The following is a 7,251-nucleotide window of genomic DNA, read 5'->3' on the forward strand; positions in this document are numbered from 1 at the left end:
TTGTCATTTGTTGCAAGTGGAATGAAATATCAAAATGGGGAATTTCTGCTAAAGTTGCACAGAGCTTTGGTGAGACCACATTTAGGGTATGATGTCCACTCTTAGTCTCCTTTTTTAGGGAAGAACATAATTGAAAGAAAAACAGATGAGTCAACTGTTTCTTGGGGTTTTGTTATGAGAAAAGGTTGGATAGATTGACCCAGTATCCATTGGAGTCGAGAAGATTGATTTGGGGTCTTATTGAAATATCAGATCCTGTGTGAATTTGACAATACAAATGTTATAGGAGAAAGAAGAAATAAAAGACAGATTAAAAATCTTCCATTTGACATGGAGATGAGGAGAAGTTTTTTTCTCCAGTGACTCATTAACCCATGAAATTTTCTTCTTTATAAAGCAAGGGATAGGGTCATTGAATATTTTTAAGATATATGTATAGGAAGAGTTTAGAGGGATATGGGCTAAGTGCTGGCAAATGGGACTAGATTAATTTAGGATATCTGGTCATCATGGAAGGACCGAAGGGTCTGTTTCCATGCTGTACATCTCTATGACTCTATAAAACTGTGTTAGATGGATTCTTGATTGACAAGGGTATATTGATGAGGCAAAAAGTAGTGTTAAGGCCACAATCAAATTAACCATGGTCCTATCAAATGGCAGAGATGGCTAGAAGGACTGAAACTCTACTCCTGCCAGTAATTCATGACTTTGTATCCATGCATAACTCAGTGCTTAAGTAGATAATCATCTTTACGCTCATCATTTCAGTTATGTCTACAGTGAATGATGTGATAAGCAACATTTTAATGGAGCTTTTCTTTAGCTTTTATCTATTCATTACAATGTTTTGCCACCAAAGCTTTAAATGAACCACTTGTGAAGAGAAAAGTAACAATACCAATACATTAACAAGACTTCTGCTTCTTGAGAGCAAGACTGGTACATATGATTAGGAATAGCTATGCAAGTGAACAATTATTATAAGTGAACAACTTATCTATCGTAAGAAGAATTTGGGATTTGGGAAAGTTGTGGATTTGGTAGTTGATGCATGGTAGAAAGTAAATTGGTAGCATATTTTTGCAATTTTACATGTACAGCTACTTTCATTCAATATTGCTGCATATGGTAAACAAAGCATTGAGTTTTCAATATAAAATTTTACACCACTTTAATTGGAATATTTTTCTAATTTACAGTTAGGGTTGCACTCATTAAATTCAGTATCAAATTTCTCTCAATCTGGAAACATCTGCTTCTTCTAATTATTATACTTATCTTGCATAAAAATAACAAGCTGGTAGCAGAGCTGCGAAGTAGAGTGATATGATGTGAACCTTGCCACAGTGCATTATCAATCTCAGTTGTGTCATCAGGAGAGGAGTGGTTCAGCAAGTCATGTTTTCCCACAGGAGTAAGTGTAATTTGGAAGGTTCAGCCTACACCAACCTGCTAGACCTCCTCTAATTGCTTCAGCAAACACCCTGGAGCAGGTTAACTGCCTGCCTCACCATCATCAATTTTATTCAGAAGTCAGAAATTTAAAAACAGTAGAAACAAAATATCTTGCACAAAGTAGCAAACATACAAATAAATGGTTCCATGTAGAAACATATGCCTGTTCAGACAATGTGGATCAATTGTTAAAACTACATGTGCAATTTACACTGAAATAAAACTTTAAAAAACCTTAACTTAGAGTGATGCTGAAAAAGTATAGAGATAAATAAGTTTAAAAAAAATTAAATTCCCAGTGACCAACTGAAAAAAAATCACATGATTTCAAAACTTAAGATTATTGTAGCAAATAAACTAAAATCAACATAGCTAAATATTATTTAGTTGACAATTAACACTCTAAACTATAGAAAGGATAACTCTTACTAACCATTATTACAGTTAGGTGAGAATTAGTACAACTACCCACAACAGAATTTGTTAAAAAGAATCGGAGTGGAGTCTTGGGGAGTGTGGTAGACAGGATAATGAAGAAAGCGTTTTGTAAGCTAGCCTTTATTGATTGATGTTTTCACTACAGGAGTTGGGAGATCATGTTGCAACTTTGGTTAGGCCACTTTTGGAATACTCTGTTCAATTGGTCTCCCAGCTACAGGAAAGATGTTGTGAAACTTGAAAGGGTTCAGAAAAGATTTACAAGCATGTTACCAGGTTGGAGGATGTTGGAGGGTTTGAGTTGTAGGGAGGTGAGAATAGGTTGGGACTATTTTCCCTTGAATGTGGAGGCTGAAAGATGACCTTATACAAGTTTATAAAATCATGAGAGGCATTGGATAGGGTGAATAGCCAAGGTCTTTTCCCCAGGGTATAGGACTCCAAAATGAGAGTGCAAAGGTTTAAGGTGAGGGAGGAAAGATTTAGAAGGTACTGAGGAGCAACTTTTTCAAGCAAAGGATGCTACCTGTGTCAAATGAACTGCCAGAGGAAGTGGTACAATTACAACATTTGAAAGGCATTTTGATGGGTATATGAGGGTTTAGAGGGATATGGCTCAAATGGGACTAGATTAATTTAGGATATCTGGTCAGCATGGATGAGTTGGGCTGAAGCATCTGTTTCTTTGCTTCATTGTTTTTTTGTTCTTTGTTCGATGACTCTATAGCTATATTTAACTGCTTCAGTGCAAGAATATAATATGAAAGTTCCACACAGAAAGGTTTTCCTCAAAGTTTTAAAAGAACAGAAAATAACATTTATTGCACCTAACTTCTGATCAAATAGAATAATTAAAAAAAGCTCCAGATCTCATTCAAACATACATCCAAGAGTTCACACAGAAATATACACACTCACAAATCCACAAATTAAAGTTAGCTACAAAGTGGGAATGTTGTTTAAGAGCAAAAAAGGCAACTGTATATGGTTCCTGTAGATTGAAGACTTAGATGGTTTTATCCTGGACTTTTCTTAAGACAGTTTAAGGATATGGATTAACAATTTCAGTTCTTTTTCTTTTGGAATGAAGAGCTGCTTGGTAAATATTTTTAAAAGCTGCTTATAACTCTATTTTGACTATTTTGATTAGGAATTTTTCAGGATGGCTGGACAGACAAAGTGTGGAAACTCTTTGAGCAGCTTGGAAGATGCAGTATCTTAAAGCACAAAAAGGATTTGTATGCTCATTGTGTAATTCTGTATTTCAAACTGGCCAGTTACCTAAACAAGGTCACAGCAACCTGATTCTTGGCCCCTTGTTTTAAAATGCTTAGATTGTAACCAGTGGAGTTCCCTCTTCACCCAGGATTGAGTGTGATGGCTTCATCTATACACTGCTGAATGCCCAGATTATGACTGGATATTTTGTGAATGGCTCAGGAGATGGGTCCACTCATTTCCATTGATTTTCTCTGCTGGAGTCCTTTTGACAGCACAACCTTTTGCTCAAAGTCTTGCAATTTGTTGGCCACAGCTATGTAAATGTTTGGCCACTGGACTTGGTTCAAGTCACTTGAAGTGCTGTTATGTAGCAACATAGAAGATAGGAGCAGGAGGAGGCCCTTTGAGCCTGCTCCACCATTCATCACAATCATGGCTGATCATCCAACTCAATATTTTTGGATTAGTAGTGCTGGAAGAGCACAGCAGTTCAGGTAGCATCCGAGGAGCAGCAAAATCGACGTTTCAGGCAAAAGTCCTTCATCAGAAATAAAGGCAGTGAGCCTGAAGCGTGGAGAGATAAGCTAGAGGAGGGTGGGGGTGGGGAGAAAGTAGCATGGAGTGCAGTGGGAGAGGGACTCCCTGAGATTCTTGTAGAGAGAGGAGGAAAACTTCTTCAAGGCAGGCATCCTTGCAAGAGGATTCACAGTAGGGCTAAAATCAACTAGGTAAAAACAATGACTGCAGATGCTGGGAATCAGATTTTGGATTAGTGGTGCTGGAAGAGCACAGCAGTTCAGGCAGCATCTGAGGAGCAGCAAAATCGACGTTTCGGGCAAAAGCCCTTCATCAGGAATAAAGGCAGAGAGCCTGAAGCATGGAGAGGTAAGCTAGAGAAGGGTGGGGGTGGCCTAAACCTGCTTCCCCCCATTATCTTTGATGCCATTCACTCCAAGTGCTATATCTAGCCACCTCTTGAATGCATTCAATGCTTTGGCATCAACTACTTCCTGTGGCAATGAATTTCATAGGCTCACCACCCTTTGGGTGAAGAAATAGGGCAGCATGGTGGCTCAGTGGTTAGCACTGCTGCCTCACAGCAACTGTCTGTATGGAGTTTGCACATTCTCCCCATGTCTGCCTCCCACAATCCAAAAAATGTGCAGGTTAGGTGAACTAGCCATGCTAAATTCCCCATAGTGTTCAGGGATGTGTAGGTTAGGTGCATTAGTCATGGATAAATGTAGACTAATGGGGAATGGGTTTGGGTGGGATACTTTCAGCGGGTCAGTGTGGATTTGTTGGGCTGAAGGGCCTGTTTCCACACTGTGGGGATTCTATGAATTCTATAATACTGTGGCTATAATGTCAGGCCAGAGGCTAGGATGGGGTCTCTGCAACAAGTAGCTCACCTCCTGACTCCCAAAACCTGTTCATCATCTACAAAGCTCAATACAATTTAGCTTCGACAATACTTAAGATGTTTGGAAGAGTCATAGAATTATACAGCATGGAAGCAAACCTTTTGGTCCAGTTCATCTATGCCAACTAGATATCCTAAACTGATCTAGTCCCATTTGCCAGCATTTGTCCCATTTCCCTCTAATCCCTTCCAATTCATGTACCCATCCAGATGCCTTTTAAATGTTGTAATTGTACCAGCCTCCCACCTCCTCTGGCAACTCGTTCCATACATACACATCCCTCTACATGAAAAAATTGCCCCTCAAGTCCCTTTTAAATCTTTCCAACACATTTAAAACCTATGTCCTCCAGCTTTGGAATCTCCTGCTCTGAGAAGAAGATCTTGTCTGTTTATCCTATCCATGCCCTTCATGATTTTATAAACCTCTATAAGGTCACCCCTCAGCCTCCGACATTCCAAGGAAAATATCCCCAGCCTATTCAGCCTCTACCTATAGCTCAAACTCTCCAACCCTGGCAATATCCTTGTACAGTGTGTTCTGGTATAACATGACAGTTGTGTTCCTCTGCAGCCTCGTACTATAGAAAATCGCACAATGGAAGACCTCCATAGAAAATTGCGCTGTAGAAGATCGCGGAGAAAATCACTATACCCATTCAGTGGAAAGTTCACATAATGCAAACAGCGTAATCAATTCATTGATTATATTATAACCAATTTGTATTAACGCAATACACGTTTTACCAGAACAACTTGTATTCGTTCCTGAACCCTTTGAATTTTAACAACATCTTTCCTGTAGCAGGGAGACCCCACCACCTTAAATCATTCACCCAGTGCCATCAACACATTGGTTGCAGTGGGTACTGTATACAAGATAGACTGCAACAAACCATTAATGTTCCTTTGACAGCTTTCCAAACCTATGACACCCAGCATCTGGAAGAACAAGGGCAGCAGGTACATGAAAATACCACCATCCATAAGTTCCCCTCCATCCTGACTTTTAATCATATCACTATTCATTTAATTGTTACTGAGTCAAAATCCTGGAATTATCTTCATAACTTCATTATTGCTGTATATCCTCCAAATGGACTGCAGCACTTTAAGAAAATTACCCACCATTACCTTTACAAAGGAAATTAAGGATAAACAACTGATTTTGGTCTTATGAGCAACACTGATATCTCATGAAAGCATAAAACAAAATCTCAAAACTTCCTAGCCTGTGTATATCAGCGATAGACTGGATAAATCTGCTGAGCTACTGACAAGCTGTTCACCAGTAAACAGTGATGTATTAAATCTCAATGCTTTACATTTTCTCTATGTGATCACATCATAAATATAGAAATCAAAGGATACTGTTATATTGCCATCTGTTCAAGAATCCAAAATTAAAGCAATGTTTTAGCATATCATAAATCATATCATGAAAGTACGTGCTAAAATTTTCAAGGAGGGAACTGTTCAATTAAAGACATACAAAATTCATGAAAAAATGGCAAATCTTTTTTGTTTCTGGAGATGTAATTTACAATTAACCATGTCATGATATTAATTCATATCTTTATGATAGCTATTTTTAAGCAACTGATAATAGGATTTTCCGATTCTATAAGACTTATATCTCAATCATCCAGTTGTACATGACTCCACCTTGATCTCTGCCACTTTAGACCCTGCCAGCCACAGTATCTGTCTGCAACAACTGTCGCATAGTACAGTATAATGATTCCACTCTAGTCCATCCAATTATAGTCACTGCACCCTCAGCAATTGGCCTTCCTTTTATTTCTGCACTGTTATGTTCAGTGCCCTTGACTCGTCCTTTTTTTGCATCCACATGGGCAATGATGCCCAACTCCCAGAATCACTGATGTTTACTATAAGGAGTGTGATGAAATGATCTCCACTTGCTTGGATGAGTGTATTCCAACAATATTCAAGAAGTTTGACACCATCTAGGCACCATATCCACAAATATTCACTGCTGTCACCACTGCTGCTCAGTGTGTCACATAGCATTTTGAGTGCGAGCAGCAGCAGAGTGTAAAGGAACCGGGAAGGCTACAGCTAAGGTGAGACAGTTTGTTTTAAAATTACTTACCGGTAGCGGGCAGCGGTTTTTTTTCTTCACAGAAAGAGCAGGAGCAGCAGGGGGAAGTGATGAAGACCAGAGGGGCAGCCGGGACCCGGAAGCAGGTATAGCGTAAGCTTACCTGGGTAGGTTTTTTCCCTATAAAAGTGCGCAGGAGAAGAACCCGAGGCACTACAGAGGTAGTGCCTCCCACCCGCCCTCCTCCTCTAACCTAATAATAAGACCCGTTGTGGTAAGTAGGTAAGTGCTGCATTTTGCTTGTTCTATTCTTTAGACCTAGTTTTTTTTTAAAAAAGGTTACCTTCAGAGGGATGGCAGTGAAGGCAGTGCAATGTTCCTCTTGCAACATGTTTGAGGTGAGGGATGCCATGGTCATCCCTGCTGATTACACTTGCAGGAAGTGCACCCATCTCCAGCTCCTCCAACACCGTGTTAGGGAACTGGAGCTGGAGTTGGATGAACTTAGGATCATTCGGGAGGCAGAGGGAGTCATAGATCGGAGCTTTAGGGAAGTAGTAACTCCAAAGATGGCAGATAGATGGGTGACAGTGAGAGGGACTGGGAGGAAGCAGCCAGTGCAGGGAACCCCTGCGGCCGTTCCCCT

Source organism: Chiloscyllium plagiosum, chromosome 32 (genome assembly GCF_004010195.1).
Source record: "Chiloscyllium plagiosum isolate BGI_BamShark_2017 chromosome 32, ASM401019v2, whole genome shotgun sequence".
Taxonomy (NCBI): domain Eukaryota; kingdom Metazoa; phylum Chordata; class Chondrichthyes; order Orectolobiformes; family Hemiscylliidae; genus Chiloscyllium; species Chiloscyllium plagiosum.